This window comes from Pipra filicauda, unplaced genomic scaffold, assembly GCF_003945595.2.
Source record: "Pipra filicauda isolate LSUMZ 115617 unplaced genomic scaffold, ASM394559v2 scaffold65_size3143899_pilon, whole genome shotgun sequence".
NCBI lineage: Eukaryota > Metazoa > Chordata > Aves > Passeriformes > Pipridae > Pipra > Pipra filicauda.
The window spans coordinates 2,683,068-2,699,354 of NW_024104820.1; the positions used below are offsets into that span (position 1 = coordinate 2,683,068).

A 16,287-nucleotide genomic window follows, 5' to 3' on the forward strand; every position below is an offset into this window, starting at 1 on the left:
AATAATTATATATGCCTTGTTTGCTTTAGGAATTCAAGCTCTAAAAAACGGAATTAAGACACACTGATGATTATATTTACCTTCTGGTTTGCACAGCAGTACTTTATTGCATGTCAGAGACCCTTCAGTGTTACTGTAAGAGATTTCTGCTTCCCCCAACATTTATGGTGCTTGCTTTCTGCCTGTTTGCTGCAGAGGGAACAAAGGGAACAAGTCTGCAAACTTCAGACACTGCGGAGGATGTGCCAGGCATCCAGGGCACTTGTTATGATGTCCAATGGCCCTGCTTCACAGATTCTTTACAGGCTGGGGTGAGGAATGCCTTTTTAACCCTAAATCACACTTAAGACTGGTTGAGAAAAAAATGGAAAAAAAAGCATGACCTCCAGAACAAATAACACATTTAAAAACATTCACAGAATACATTGACATAACTTTCTGTATTGGGTTTGTGTGACAAGGTTTTGGTAGTGGGGGGGGGCTACAGAGATGGCTACTGAGAATCTGCCAGAAGTTTCCCCCATGTCTGACAAATCCAATGCCAGTAAAACGGCCAGGGCTGAGTCCACTGGTAATGGCAGTGGTGCCTCTGGGATAATAGATTTAAGAAGAGGGGAAAAAGTGCTGCAAAACAACAGTTGCCAGAAGAGACAAGTGAGAATATGTGAGAAAAACAACTCAGATGCCAAAGGCAGTGAGTGGCAGGAGGAGGTGCTCCAGGCACTGGAGCAGAGATCCACCTGCAGCCTGTGGTGGACCCCATGTCAGAGCAGGTGGATGACTGAAGGAGTCTGTGACCCCATGAGAAGCCCATGCTGGAGCAAGCAGCTGGCAGGACTTGTGGCCCAGTGAAGGCAGGAGCTCATGTTAGAGCAGGTTTGCTGGCAGGACTTGTGACCCCATGTGGGACCCCCACTAGTGCAGCCTGTTCCTGAAAGACTGCACCTCATGGAAGGGACCCAAGCTGGAGCTTTTCCCATGGGAAGAACTCACATTTTAATACAGTTTTTCTCCCTTTCTGTCTCAGTTTGAAGAGACTGGAATATTTGCTAAAAAGGATGAGTTATGAGACAAAACAAACTCCTCTCTCTCAGCAATTGTAAATTCAAAATTACGGGGCTTTAATCAAGGAAGTGTGGAAAAAACAGAAGAAATAACAACCCTTTATTAAAAGATATATATATGTGTTGGGAACAGAACACACAAAACCAGCTAGATAATAGTCCTGTACCCAAAAGTCCCCTTCAAACAAAAGAAAAGCTCTGGATACTTCCCTGTCTTTAGCGCAGTTCCAATCCCGGCCGGCAGGGGGCGCTGTTGGGTCGCTGGAGGTGCCGGGCCCGCAGTGCTCAGTGTTGGCCGGCAGGGGGCGCTGTCGGGCTCTGGGAGGGGGGTCTGGGGGTGCTCTCGGGTCGCGGGAGAAGCCGAAAAGAAAATGGGGACCCTTCTCCCAATGGAAAAAGGGGGAAAGGAAAGCAGTCCACCCCCACAGAACTCACTGTTGTCCTCAGATGACAGTGTTTCAAGGCTCCTTCTTTTTTTCTCCCAGTGAGCACAAAACTCTCCGATGAAAACGCAGCAGGTCTGAGCTGGAGACAAAGACAGCTACCCTGTCTCCGTCCCAAAGAAAGAACCCAGCAAAACTGACTTCTCCTCCCCTGTGAGCCGCGCCAGCTACCGAAAAAATCCCAAACTCCTCCCCCCCCACCTCCAGCCTTCGATGGGCCATTAGCTAGGAATTTGGCTTTGCCAGCCAGACCCTCTGTAAAGCTAATTGACCCCCTTCCCCCTTCCCATTCGAACTGGGTTTTTCTTACAGTGGAACAGGGGAAGGAAAAAAATTCCCTCCTGGGATTTATAGCCTATAACACTTCCACAGTTTCATAACAGTTTCTCTCACAGCTAGTAAGGAACTTAGAAAATGAAGGATTGTATTTTTCAGTGGACTCCTATACTCTTTATCCATTTCTGCATTAGAAACATACATGAATCAAATATCTAAGGAAGCTAGCTTAAGAAGACACAAATATTTAAGGAAACTAGTACTGAGTAGCTTATTGCTTTTTCATCTTGAAACATGATATTGGCAGTTATTAACCGCTTCAAGGTCTTGGGTGACCGATCTTCAAGCTTTTCCTTTTAGGTCTACCATAGCAATATGGCTTAGAGAAGCTTTTGAGTGCTCTAGTTGGAGCTGAATATATCATGTGGGGGATTATTTTGGTGAGGTTTTTCAGTTAGCTTTAGTTGCAAAATAAAACTGATCTCTCTCTCCCATTTTTTCAACTGTTCATGATTCTGAAGAAGCTTTTTTATCCAAAACCTCCATAGATGAAGACAGCATTCAGCACTGGGAATCCATACTGAGATAAGGGGAACAGGATTTATATTTCAAAAGACCAAGTAGACTTTCTATTGCCTTCAGTGTTCCAGGTGAGCGGCTGGAAGACCATCTGGCAAAACTCTGCCAGACTCTTAAGCTAACACAAAGTTGAAGGTCTGGCATCAGCATTTGTGCTAAATTTCAAACTAATGGAAATTTGGGCAGATATTGAACATGACTTTTATAATTTGGCATCCAACATCAAAATATTTCCAACACCATCTCAAGCAAGATTTTTATATAATTTATTCAGAAAAAGGAAAGAGACTATCTTCTATCTAGGGAACTAATACCAGTATTTGTGTAATTATTAAAAAAAGTGAATATATAATTTTAAATATCTTCCTCTGAGAAAGCTGTTTTGCTTTGGTTCTTGAATTATGCTCTATAACACAGTTTTGTTGACAAGTCATAGGTAAGTACAGAAAAATGACAGCCCTTAAAAACCATTTGTTGAAAATCCATCCAAATTTGGGCCTTTCTGGCCTTAAGGTTCTGATCAGATAGTTGACATTACTGTATTTCTTTACAGTTATATGTAAGAGGATAATATATTTTCATGCTTATTAAAAACTTGCTGGCAAAAATGTTAGTAAGATGTTTATTGAAAATACTCCAAAATCATACTGCAGGAGACAATGCTTACAGACCTCACCTAGTTTCTAACAAGTCAATAACAAATTTTTCCACTGAATCCTAATTCTGTTTAGTAATCTAAAATAATAATTTTGACATATCAAAACATAGAGTCAAGAAGGGAAACCAAATACTGCAGACCATGACTATTAAGAAGCCCAGAGACAGCAGAAGACCCAGCTGTAGCAGAATCTATATGCAAACAGCAAGGTTGCTATAACATTTGGTAATATGGGAAACATTCAACACATTATTATTTCAGTCTTTACTTACACAAACACAGTTCAAAAGAGTGCACTGCAAAATTACGTTCTGTGGTTTCCTATAAGGCCTGGTTGATCTTACATAAAACAACGATATGAGGAAACTAAACTAGGTCTTATGATTTACAATAATCTTTCCATGTTATTTATTACACTGAATTACTTGGGATATATAGTGTATATATTTAATATTAATCTCTGGGTTGTTTTGAGTTAGCATATTATTTCTTAAATTCTATTCCCTTTCTTTTCTTCTGTTTATGGGGTGCAATAAATTCTTATCGTTTCTTTTTCTTCATTTTACAAGGTAAAAACTGTTCCTAATGCCTTATCTTATGGGTATAAAAATGGAAGTTGATGGAGTACACGCTTATGATTTATACAACTTCACCCAGAACTGTCTGTGTATTTAACCCCATAGTGAGACTATAATGTCTCTGTAACTACCATTTACCATTTATTTCTGAATAAAATTATTGGATACTATAAATAAATATATAACTTTGGCAGGGAGGAAACCATTACAAGAGAAAAAACCAAGAAAGGCTAGAAACAGATCCATTACTAACATGCAACAGTCAACCTATCTGAAATCAGACTTTAGACTTGAGTATATGTTGCACACTGGTTTTGTCTTGGTGTTTTTCCTCTCTGAGCATTGGCCTGAGAGAACAAAGATGATCCCATAACTAATTACTACCTGCATACAAACCTTTCTCTTTTAAGCTTTCAAATACTGGACTGCCAGTGGGGGAAATCTCAAAGCCTGTAAATTTTCTAGCTAGTAGTGGGGTGGGAAAGCACCAGGAGACTTCAGTTCAAGTAGGAAACTGTTAAGCTGTTAATCAAAGCACTTGAGATATACAACTGTATATATCTCTGTGTGTAGTTGCTGACTCCAGAGAACTTAGCTTCGATGAAATTACTTCACCTCTCCACTGAAGATGAGACTTCAAAAAATACTAGTAAACTTCTCTCAGCAGTAGGAATACACATCATCATCTTTGTCATCATAATTACAGTTAGTCTGGGAATCAGAAGCTACAGAAAAAAAACAACAGATCGGTAGGAGCAAAAAGTCTGGGTTTCAGATGGATCACTCTCGGTGTGTGCAAAGTTACATGGCGTGATTATCTCCAACATGAAAGTGAACGCAATTACTAGAAAGTTCTTATGAAAAAAAAAGAAGTTATGAAATTAAATATCAAAAAGACACAAAGATGACATACATATAATATTGTCCATGCACTTCCAAAACTCAAGTAACATACTATACAAATGAAAATTCAAAATTCATTTCTTCTTCTTTCATTTTAATTGTTTCATTTTTATATTGTCCACTGAAAACCAAACATCCATTGACCTGTACTTTCCACTTCAAGAATAGGAATGAAGAGAGATAGATGTCTCTTAGTGGCATCAGTCCATATGCATTCAATGACTACCATGTAATGAATCCCTTAGACAGGATCAGGTCATTTGGAAGGAACCACGGGAAAACACACCAACGTCCTACTCAGTGTAGGCTATTTAGATGCATACGCTGAAGACAGTGGCTAGTCAAGTGTCAAGTATGTCCTAGTTACAGGGGCCAGGACAACTTTATCACTATGTGGGCATAACCAAAACTGTGACAACGTTGGTTGTAAAATTCTCTGCCCTGGGGGAGGTACTGCGCATTTCCACCTGAACCTGAGCATATATCATCTTCAGGTTTTGGGACTTCTGTTACCACTCGTCAGATCCAGAGGAGGACCAGAACTTCCATGAGACTGCGACTGCCACTCTCAACAAGACTGTGATCATTACCTCAACAGAACTGCCACCATCATCTGAACCAACAAGTTTCCTTTCCTTTTACTTTGCACCCAGGGGGGTCACATGGTTCTCAGCACAGGGGTTAACAAACACCATTCTGTTCTTGCCCCAGGGTGCTGGGTTATACATCTATATTTATAGATTAAAACCAGTTTTCTCTGTATCATTTTATTTATTGTAATATTTTTTAGTGAATTTTAACTCTGACTTGCAATCTCTCAAGTCGTGTTCATTTCATTTAAACTTTTAAACCAGCACAAAGTATCTCCTTGAATAGATATTCCACAAGTATAACGGCAACCTGTTGCAGCATACTCTCAAGGCAAAGGTTTTCCACTTGCACTGAGATGGGTTTCCCATGCTCTAACTTCTGGTCACAGCCTCTTGTCCTTCCACTGCTCCTCTGAGAAGAATGCACCTCTGTCTCCTCAACACTCTCTGGTTAGGTAGTCATAGAATAGTAAGTTTCCCCCCCCCCCCCCAGCATTAGCTTTTTCTTCTTAGGACAGAATCACAGAATCACTGAATCAACTAGGTTGGAAAAGACCTCTGAGATCATCGAGTCTCCAACCTTGTCTATTAGACCATGGCACTAAGTGCCGTGTCCAGTTTATTCTTAAATACCTCCAGGGACGGAGACTCCACCACCTCCCTGGGCAGCCCATTTCAATGCCAAATCACTCTCTCGGTAAAGAACTTCTTCCTAATGTCCAACGTAAACATCCCCTGGCACAGCTTAAGACTGTGCCCTCTTGTCATATTGCTGGTTGCCTGGGAGAAGGACGGAACATGTCTCTCAGTCTCTCCTTGCACATCACGTGTTAGAGCCCCCATAACATCAAAATGTCCCTCCGATGCACTCGCTCCACTATGTCTATGTCTTTTCTGTGTTGGGGAGCCCACAACTGGACACACCACTTTTGAGGTCATGCCAAAAGTGCCAGATAGAAGGAAAAAAACACCATTTCCCTCCAGCTGCTGTCTACCCTCCTCCCAGTGCAGCCCATGGTGCAGCTGCCCCTCTTTGCCAGAAAGGCACACTGGTGACTGTGCAACTGACTGCCCACAAGGGCCTTGGGTCCTTTCCTACAAAGCTGCTTCCTAGCCAGCCAGTGCTGCCCTGTCCTGTTGCATGGGCATATTCCATATGCAGAACTTTGTATTTGCCTTTGGCGATTTTCATGTGGTTCCTGACAGCCCATTTCTGGAGCCTGACTAAGTTCCCCAAACAGCAACCCTGCACTTCAGTGTACTGAACACCCTTCCCAATACATATATCTCCAAACTGGCAAGGGATACACTTGATCCAGTCATCCAAGTTGTTACTGAGAACAAGCATGGTTGGCATCAATTTCTGGGTCAAGTCACTCATAACCAGCTTTGTACCAGTGATCACTACCCTTAAAGCTCAATGGTTCAGATAATTTTCCACCCATCTTACTGTCTATTTATCCAGTCCATGGTTCACCAGTTTGGCTGTAAAAACACTAGGTACAATGCTAAAGGCCTTGCTAAATTCAAGGTATACAACATCCGCTGTTCTACTCTTATGGCCTTAGCCAGTCATCTCAACACAAAATAGAAGGCAGATGACCCTCCCAGACCACATAGCACAGAGGATATATAGGTAACCTAAAGAAAGTTATCACACATGAGAAGCAGCCAGAGTACACAGGAAGGAGTTGCTCAGCAACTGTATCCAACTGGTGAAAATTAGAAAATAAAAGTCCAGAAATCTGGGAAGCCATAGCCAGTTCCTTGCTGGCCTTGCATTTTCTTCCGAAATTTTGTTGGAAAGCTTCTCTGTTCCCAAGGGTTCTGCTCATTGCAAACATGATGTCTCCTGAAATTCAAAAAAAGGAGTTAGGATTTTAATTTTCTCTGACAGTGTGGCAACTTCTCACGCAAATGCAACAACAATGGAAGCTCAGAAGTGCAAGATTCCTAGGGTATACATCCTCATCACTTATTGACTGAAACAAATGTATTTCTTCACTAAAATACACAAAGCTTGTTGAAAATTTTGCCGTGCTAAGCTGCATTTCTTTTCAATGTCATATGAAAAAGGTTCCAAGGCAAAAATGTTTCTCTGCTGTCATGCAATTCATCACAGGACTAACTTACATTCACATCTCCTGATGAGCTCCTGAGTTTTGTTTTCAGTTACACTGCTCCAGAATGAAGCTATCACAGAAAGAGGAGAGGAAAGCTTCACTGGGACTTCTCTGTATATATGTGATATTGCTGAAAGTATATTCATGCTAACTGCTTATGAAGATTTTTAAAACAAAAAAATTAGTGAAATATTAGGAGAGACAAATGGATTTTGAAACTCATCCATACACACTGCAAGCAATGCTAAGTTTTGTATAACACTATGCAAGGATGTACCATATGTCAAATTGCAGAACAGGCTCTGACGCTACCAGTTTCATACAATTTAATAACAAGCATTTAAACTTCAACCATTTCGAGTGACTCAAGTGACAAGATGTTTCAGTATCTGACTGTCTCCTCTGTTTTCTACAGCCAGCCACCTCAAGATGAAAATTGCCGTAATACTTAAGATTTATCTGCTGACTATTTTTTTGTACCAGCAGTGTTAGCAGCAGTCCCAATGTTGTGCTGAATGAGTTTTCTTTTTAGCCTTGATTTTCAGGAGTTCATATATTTTTTTCTAAGCATATGTAATACCTAAAGGTACTTAGTATATTTCAAAGAAGCAGGAGGGAAGCAAGAAAATAAAAAACTCCACCTCTTAAAAGGCTCAGGCTGTTCTGGAATTGAGAGTTTCACAAAACCCAAAGAAAACTGAATTTGTACAAAACAGGGAAACTTGATAATTCCATCTAATGGCAAAATTTCAAAAAAAACCCTAATACTTGCAATTATGGTCCATAAGGACCACAAATCATTTCAAGTATTTTATTTCAGGAATAGATGGTTTTAACTAACAAGGAATGTAGTGTTGAGGAAATGCTCCTATTCATCTACACAGTTTTTAACTGAGAGGAATGTGGTACTGAGGATATGTTCCTAATTAATCTAGACAGTTCTAGATCACAATTATCTCTTGAAGCTTTGACGTCTATCAATTGCTACTTAGAATGATAGGAGAGAGGTCACTAGATTTTACTAGTCTTTATTCTTCTGGGTTTTTTTTAGAAAATAAGAGAACGGGAAGAAAACAAAAATATCAGCACAATTTTCTTTAGGGAGAAATTAAAAAAAAAAAAAACAACAAACCTCAAACCAAACCCTAAAACGATTTACATGTTCAAGAATAAAAGTTGTCAGTAAAAATGCCAACAGTTTGTAAAACAAAGAAAAGTCATGGTTGTTGTGGGAAACTGTAAATTTGAATCCTTCCCTTTGTGTGTTCCAAAGCAGATGTTCAGCTGCTATAAATCAGCAAAACTCCCTGACCCTTAATTTCTTAACCACAGGAATGCGCCGAGGATTTTTTTTTTCACTGAATTTAGTTAGACTAAGTAGCAGTATTCTAGCTATTCTAAGAACTACAACACCCTCTGTTGGGCAAAGAATTTTCATGCAGATACGGTAAACCAATTAATTTCAATGAACTGAAGCAACAACTGGTTGCATTCTTCCAAAGGCTGAGCTTGAGTGCATGATGTGCTCATATACAGCCAATACAAATGAGCTATATATAACAACAATGAAGTATAAATTCCTATTATTTGTTTTGGTGTGATGATAACATTCCATAAAGAGGAAGTAGGAATTCATCTTCTGATGAAAGAAAAGACCCATCTCAACTTAATTCTGAGGTTACTCATGACATCCTTTTCCCTGAGGTTTCTCATCTGATGGGATGAGTATTGATCCCAATACTACCCAGCATCTCCTCTGAAAAAATAATTGTTCCCAACATGGTTGCTTCCTTTGAATTTGATCCTTGCATTCTTACCTATGTATTCTTAAAATGTCACAAGTATGTAATACTTTTGCAGATTGCATTGCAGACATAAATGTGTCACAGGCCCAAGGAACTCACAGACTTGCAGAAAAGGTATCAGTATGAAAGCAGATAGGATTTTCAGCTACCTCTGTGAAAAGAGATGAAATAATGAATTTTCATCACAGATCTGAGGGACAAAATGTCATACAGGAAGAAATAGAACGTTGCAAGAATAAAAAAAGCAGTAACATTTAGATTAATGCTTAGGAGATAAAAAAATGGTTAAGGACGGAAAATTATAAAAAGGCAAGTATCATTAAGTGTAAGTATTGTAGATGAAAAGGAGATGAGAACCACTGTGTCTGGCTTTTAGAAAAGAGGAGTTTGAAACAGAAAACCTGTAAGAATAAGAAAAAGAATTTAGGGAGCAAGACACTTAAATGGTTTTGAACCTCCTTAGAGAAGGAGGTTCCTGCCCCTCTAGTACAGACCACTTTCTGAGTATCTTTGTGTTCTCCTATGAGCAATCTGAACCACCTCATCCTTCTGCATTTTCCAACACATTACCAGCTTGGACACAAAACTTCCCTGCTAAACCCAACTTTTTTCAATCTCTCCAAGATAAGAATTAAAGCTAGTCTAAATAATTTGATGGCACTTTCTGCAGGAAATCAGTCCTTTTAGAAGACTGGAACTTTCCTGTTCAATATTGACTAAATTATGCATATTTAATTCTTTTAACATTTCAATGCAATTAATATATTTCAATTCAGCTTTATTGAAATCAAACAATTCAGTCTTTTGCATCAAATAACTTTTTAGCTTGAAATGTAGTTCACATAACTAAAATTGATGACTCTACATACCTCTTATGTTTTCTTCTGTGCATTATCATTGCTAGGTAAACTCTGCAATTATCCAGAGGGTATTGACGACACAGTAAGTTATTAGCTCATTCATGTTGTACTGAGCTTGTCTGAGCCACTTCTTACTAATAATGCTAGAGATATAGTATTAGCATCACTGTGTTGGAACTTGACAGTCTTAATTTAATCATATTCCTAATAGTCTTAATAATTACAGGCTTTTTCTTGCTAATTACAATGCCATTTTTTTAATTTTTCTTCAAAAAATTTGCAGTCTATAATCCAAAGACGTTTGCTGTGAGCCACACACTGACTGACCATATAAAAATAATAGATATTTAAATTTACCTCTCTCTGTAAGATCATTTCATTTGAAAATAATAGAAAACCTCAGTATACTTTGGAAGAGAGAAGACAACTCTTGTCTTTAAACAACGTGAAAATGCCACGGTAACTTGTAAAAAGTGAATAAATGACTGTTTCTAAAATAGTCCATTTTCTGTCACACTTTTTTTACCACACACTTATGAATCTTAAATGAAACGCAACAGTGAGTAGAATTGTTATCTTCTGATGTAGCTTGTACTGTGAATACAGGGGTATTCGTTCATTGGTGTTTCTGCAAATGATGGAGTTTAAGCTCCAGCAGTTTTAAACAGCTTACCTGAAACAAATCTATTGTCTATAGTATTAAGACACTATATATAAGTTATATACACAAGAAATAACTCCTTTTTCACCTTTCTATATGGGCTATCACAGAAAGCTGTGATTCTCCAGAAATTCCTTCCCATTCCATATGGATGTCAATCCCAAACATTCACATGCACAGGAAAATCACTGGCTTGTTTAGTCTCATCAACAGATTCTGAGGGCAAATACCTATCAAGAAATTGCCCATTTTCTCTTTTCTATAATTTCAGTAGGAGTCAGTCACCTAAGAACTTTTTCTAATTCAGCACTAATTCATCATTTCAAAACAGAAAATGAGACACATGAGAGCTTTCTGTTTCTTAGACTTGGACTTTAACTTCTCAGAGAATCTGGTGCTGATACACAGGTCAAAATATAATTTTTACCCTCTTATTAAATAAGGAGGCCTAAGGAGAGACAAAAGGGACCATGCAGGTGTCAGGGTCGTAGTATGTCCCTTGACAGCAGAAGAATTTAATTTTTGTGCCCCAGTTTCCCTCCCCATCTTCCTGCTGGCAGAGAGAAACTTACTCTGCCCATTCTCTGGATTGTAGGGTCTTTTCCTTTGCCAGACAAAAAACCCTGCAGAGCTATCCCAATTCAGGATGGGGACACTAAGCAGATGAGCATGACACCATGGTCTTATCTCTTCCACATAGTGCCTCACTGTCCAACCTAAGCAAAAAACAGGGATCACCATCTCACTTTGCCATCACTGCTACTACAATTATCTTTATCTCTTAACCAAGAACTAGCTGGAAGAATCAATGTCAGCCACAGTCCAGAAGTTATCTCTGCTGCAGGGGACAGACCAATCAGCACTTTGTAAGCTGGTGACATTCTTTATTCCCCAGACACAGATGTGCACACAATGGAATTTTGAGTATGACTTTTGATATTAAAATTTCTTCTCAGAGATCACGCTGAGAGCAAACAGGTATATAACAATTCACGTTGCACTATAAACAAAGTCCAGATACATTCACATCAGTAGTAAATAGACATCCAAACAGCAGGTAGACAACTAAACACTTTTATGATTTGGTTCAACAGCCTTTTCTTGTCCACTACGACGTTTCAAATTCTTACTAACGTTTTTTCTCTACAGACTTGATAGTTTGATTTTTGTTTTGTTGGGGTAAGGAGACAGAGGGACAGGATGATATAATTAAAAGATAGGAGCAAACAGAAAAGGGAACTGGAGAAAACTTTAATTTTAAAAATCATTTCTACCTCCTCAGAACAATTTAGTAACACACCACCACTGTGATTTCCTTTGGAGCTGTACGGACTAAGTAGCCTTGCATTTATTAATGTTTTTGCTACAACCCAGGCCAGTACTTCTAAAGACAAGTAAGGCAAAGCTACTTCAGCGTAGATGAACTTTACTGAGATTTGTCTGGCAAATATGTACAATGTCTATAACTTGTACTGCTGTCTGTCAACAGTTCATAGCAGTAAACCCCTAATTCTCATTTAACCCAAAAACTTTTCTCATGAAGAGACTTAACACTTAAAATATAAATTAAGTAAACCTAAAGGGATTGCACACATACGGAGTATATGCTTATGTTCTTTACCTTCTCCTTCTGTCTAGTAGAGAAGTGTTCTAAGATGTTACATACTGCAACCAACAGAATCAAACTAATCTGAGTGAAGTTGAATTAGAGATTAGAAGGGAGACAACAGCAGCTGCTGTGTTTTCCTAAAACCTCAGCCCCACCACACCAGCCTGCAGAGGGAATTAACAGCATTTCACACACGCGCGCACACACACACACGCACAAAGTGAATAGTGCATAATGTTTAAAAGAAAAAACACCATGCATGTATTTTTAAAAGTGCACGTTAAGTCACCAAACCAACCACATGGTGGCAGTCTAACATTAAAAAAAAAAAAGGAAAAATGCATGTAATAGAAACTATTTGAAAAAGTAGTTAAAAATCTATGCATACTACTCAGAATATAATCAAACAATGCTGTAGAGCAGTAATTTTGAATCTTTTTTGATTTGCATACCTCTAAATATTTTAAGCAGTTAAAGACTCAATATGCAGATAAGTCTCATGTTTATCTTCCATGAAAGCCTGTACCTTTATGGTACAGTTTGTACATCCCAAGTCCACAGAAACAAGATTTAAAGACCAGTTTCATCATTCTAGAAAATACTATTTTCATGTATTTGTATGCAGATTTGCACTCTCTTTGTTCAGAGTTCTGACTCCAATCCACTCACATTTATTTCTGAAATACAGCATAGATGCCAACCTGGTATTAGATACAAGTGAGCTTATAGTTTCTCCTAATCCTTCTTTTTAGTTTCCTCCTCACTAACTGCAACTCAACTGCCTACATAAATTCACACACAAATCTTCCTGTCCAAATCTTTGGTATGCATATGCAACATATCACTACTTGATGAATGCCCAACACTTAAAACATGGACACTGAGAGATCCAAAAGCATAACTGATGTTATCCACAGCCTTATTTGCTCGGATTTGGTTGTTATTGCTACAGTTGACTGTACAGTTTGCCTTTTCCCATTTGTATTAGTGAGGCTAATGATTCCAGTGCTATTTTGTGGTATTTCCAAAATAATTTCCTATTGTTTTTCCTAACCAGTACATGGTAGATTGTTCCAGCTGGTATGCATGCCCAAAATTGCTCCCTTGTTCCTAGATTCATTACTTTTTATTTTTCTATATTGAACTCTGTGTGCTGTATGCCAGCCAAATCAAGATGGGTCAAATCACTTTACATTTTGTGTCTCTCATTACTGTCTTTGCTTTTGTCAGTATTGTGACTAACTCTGAAGAAGCGTTTTCTCATATGAAGTTATATGGAGCAAATTAGCAATATTAGTTACACATCAGTTGCTGGTGAAAGCATTTTTACACAACACAAGGCATTAGATTCAAGCTTGTCACTGCTACGCAAAAATACTGCTACTGCACCAAAATGTGGCTATTCATCATTATAATTCAGGTCAGAAATATAGATCTAATTTTATATTGTGACTTTACAGGAGTGTTAGCTGCTAGCTCACCTGCAGGTCTGTATTTACAGATTTGCAGCTGCTAAGCATTATTCCACTCTATGATGAGAAAGTAAAACTGTTGCACTTTAATTTAGAGTGCGTTAAACTGCAGGATCTCTTCTTGCTCACAGTTCTCCAGGTTGTGGCTGAGCTTTTACTTCCATATGTTTCATTGTGGATACCTGTTTGCACTCATGAAATCAAAGGGCACTCTCATTCTAATTAACTTGCTTTCCACAATCATCATAGAGTCATAGAATCATTTAGGTTGGAAAAGACCTCCAAGATCATCAAGTCCAAACTTGGACTGATCACCACCGTGTCAACTAAACTGTAGCACTAAGTCCCACATTCAGTCATTTCTTGAACACCTCTAGGGATGGTGACTTCACCACCTCCCTGGGCAGCCCATTCCAATGCTTGACAACCCTTTCTGTGAAGAAATTCTTCTTGATGTCCAACCTGAACCTCCCCTGGTGCAGCTTTAGAGTATGTCTTCTCGTTCTGTCACTAGTTGCCTGGGAGAAGAGGCTGGTCCCCACCTGGCTACAACCTCCTTTCAGGTCATTGTAGAGTGACAAGATCTCCCCTCAGTCTCCTTTTCTCCAGGTTAAACAACCTCAGCTCCCCTAGCTGCTCTCCACATGACTTACTCTCCAAACCCTTCACCAGCTTTGTTGCCTTTCTCTGGACACACAAAATGTTTTTCTGGAACTGATGATTCATCAGAGATGGAAGTGGAGGAGGAGCTTTTCCAGACTTTTGGTTCCTCTGGGTGGTGCCACACAACTCCTTTGCCATACAGCAGTGGGTGTCATCCAATTGTAGGTTCAGCATCCTTGTTTGACAGTGCCTTCTCCTCTCCGTTCTCCACTTGTTTACTGAAGTGTTTTTCAGATTGCACCCTGAGTATCCATGACAACATAAATTTGCTTCCTTAGAACAAGCCCAGGAACTTAAAGAGATGGGCTAAAACTTGCAGTTCTTTCCTCCACCTCATAAAGCCTTCCTATCAATGTATAGTTTGAACTTTGTTGAGCTAGCTGACTTAGACTTGCACCACCAGACCATTTTGATACGTACTTCTCTGGAATATTTCAAGTGTATATACAACACCACACTTTAAAATAAATGTACTTTGTTATTTTCCTCTTGCTCGTGGAATGTTTACAATTTCAAGTCTGGTATACCCAGTATTAAACTCAAAGTACTACAAAAAAATTTGTATTTTACTGCACTATCGATTCAAAATGCACAAAAAACTAGCAACGTGATGGCCTTTATTACAGTATGTAAAGAACACAATTTTGCTGTTATGATGCCTTTAATTCTAAATAAATTCCTTCCCATTGTTTCAGAGTTCTTTCTTTATGCTAAAAGTGAAAACGTGTCCTTATAATGGCATTAGTTATGCAAGTCCAGATCCATTCTGTTAATCAATACTGAAGGAAAGTGATGACTTCTCAGTAATTATTAAAAAAAAATGCTTAATTGTACACATAATTGAAAATGTTTAAAAATCAGAAGTACAACCACCCCACCTTCTGATGAATTTGTGGTATGACATGTCAGAAAACTTATAAACACCCCTGATGTTGGCTGCTCTCATACTTAATTCAGAATGATTGCCTCAGTATGTGCTCAATCTCCATAAAAGCACTAATTATATGATGAAAGACAAGGAACTATTGGAGAGGGTCCAGAGAAGGGCCACAAAAATGATTAAGGGGTTGGAGCACCTCTTATGAGGCAAGACTAGGGGAGCTGGACCTGTTCAGTCTAGAGAAGACTGTGAGAGGGGATCTCATTAATGCATATAAATATCTCAAGAGCATGTGAAGAGGACAGTGACAGCCTCTTTTTGGTGGTGTCCAGCAATACAACGAGGAGCAGTGGCCATAAACTGAACAAGAGGTTCTGCTTCAATTCGAGGAACAACTTCTGTACATTGAGGGTGGTAGAGGACTGGAACAGGCTGCCCAGGGAGCTTGTGGAGCCTCCCTCTCTGGAGACACTCAAAACCCACCTGGATGCATTCCTGTCACCTGCTCTAGGTGACCCTGCCTTGGAATAGATGACATGAAGATCATCACAGGGGACATTCAGATTAGGTATTAGAAAACAATTTTCACTGTTAGGGTCGTCAGGCATTGGAATATGTCGCCCAGGGAGATGATGGAGTCACCGTCCCTGGAAGTGTTTAAGAGGCGTCTGGATGTGGCGCTGAGTGATGTGGTTTAGTGGTTTAAGGGTTACAGTGGTAGTGCTGGGTTTTTGGTTGGACTTGAGGATAATAAAGGTCTTTTCGAACCTTGATGACTCCAGGATTCTATGTCCAGAGGTCCCTTCCAACCCTAACGATTCCGTGATTCTGTGAAGTGAGTGGGCGCAACACCGCAGCTCAGTTTCGGCTGCACGCCGCACGAAGAATTCCAAGTGTGGACACACAATCGTTTCACCTGGGGAACCTTCCCCTCGAAAGGTTCTTTCCTAAGAGCACCCCTTTGCCCCGGTTTTGTCAGGGGCAATGCTTAATCACAAACTGCAGTGACGCTGCCCCTCGCGCAGCAGCCGCCCCGCTCCCCGCCGGGCCCGCGGAAGCAGCGGGGGCTGCTGGGGAAGCGGAAGGGCCGCCCCGGCCCCGCCCCCGCCCCGCGCGCGCGGCC

General features: G+C 39.7%; 1 long non-coding RNA gene across 1 annotated transcript; it reads right to left on the reverse strand.

Moving 5' to 3' along the window:
• Nucleotides 1–5,830: 5,830 nt before the first annotated feature.
• LOC120324695 lies at nt 5,831–13,974 on the reverse strand. The gene is made up of 3 exons (XR_005566196.1): nt 13,631–13,974; nt 9,032–9,170; nt 5,831–6,943 (listed from the first exon to the last, which is right to left on the reverse strand). It is a non-coding gene; the product is annotated as an uncharacterized LOC120324695 (long non-coding RNA).
• Between the last annotated feature and the right edge of the window lie 2,313 nt (nt 13,975–16,287).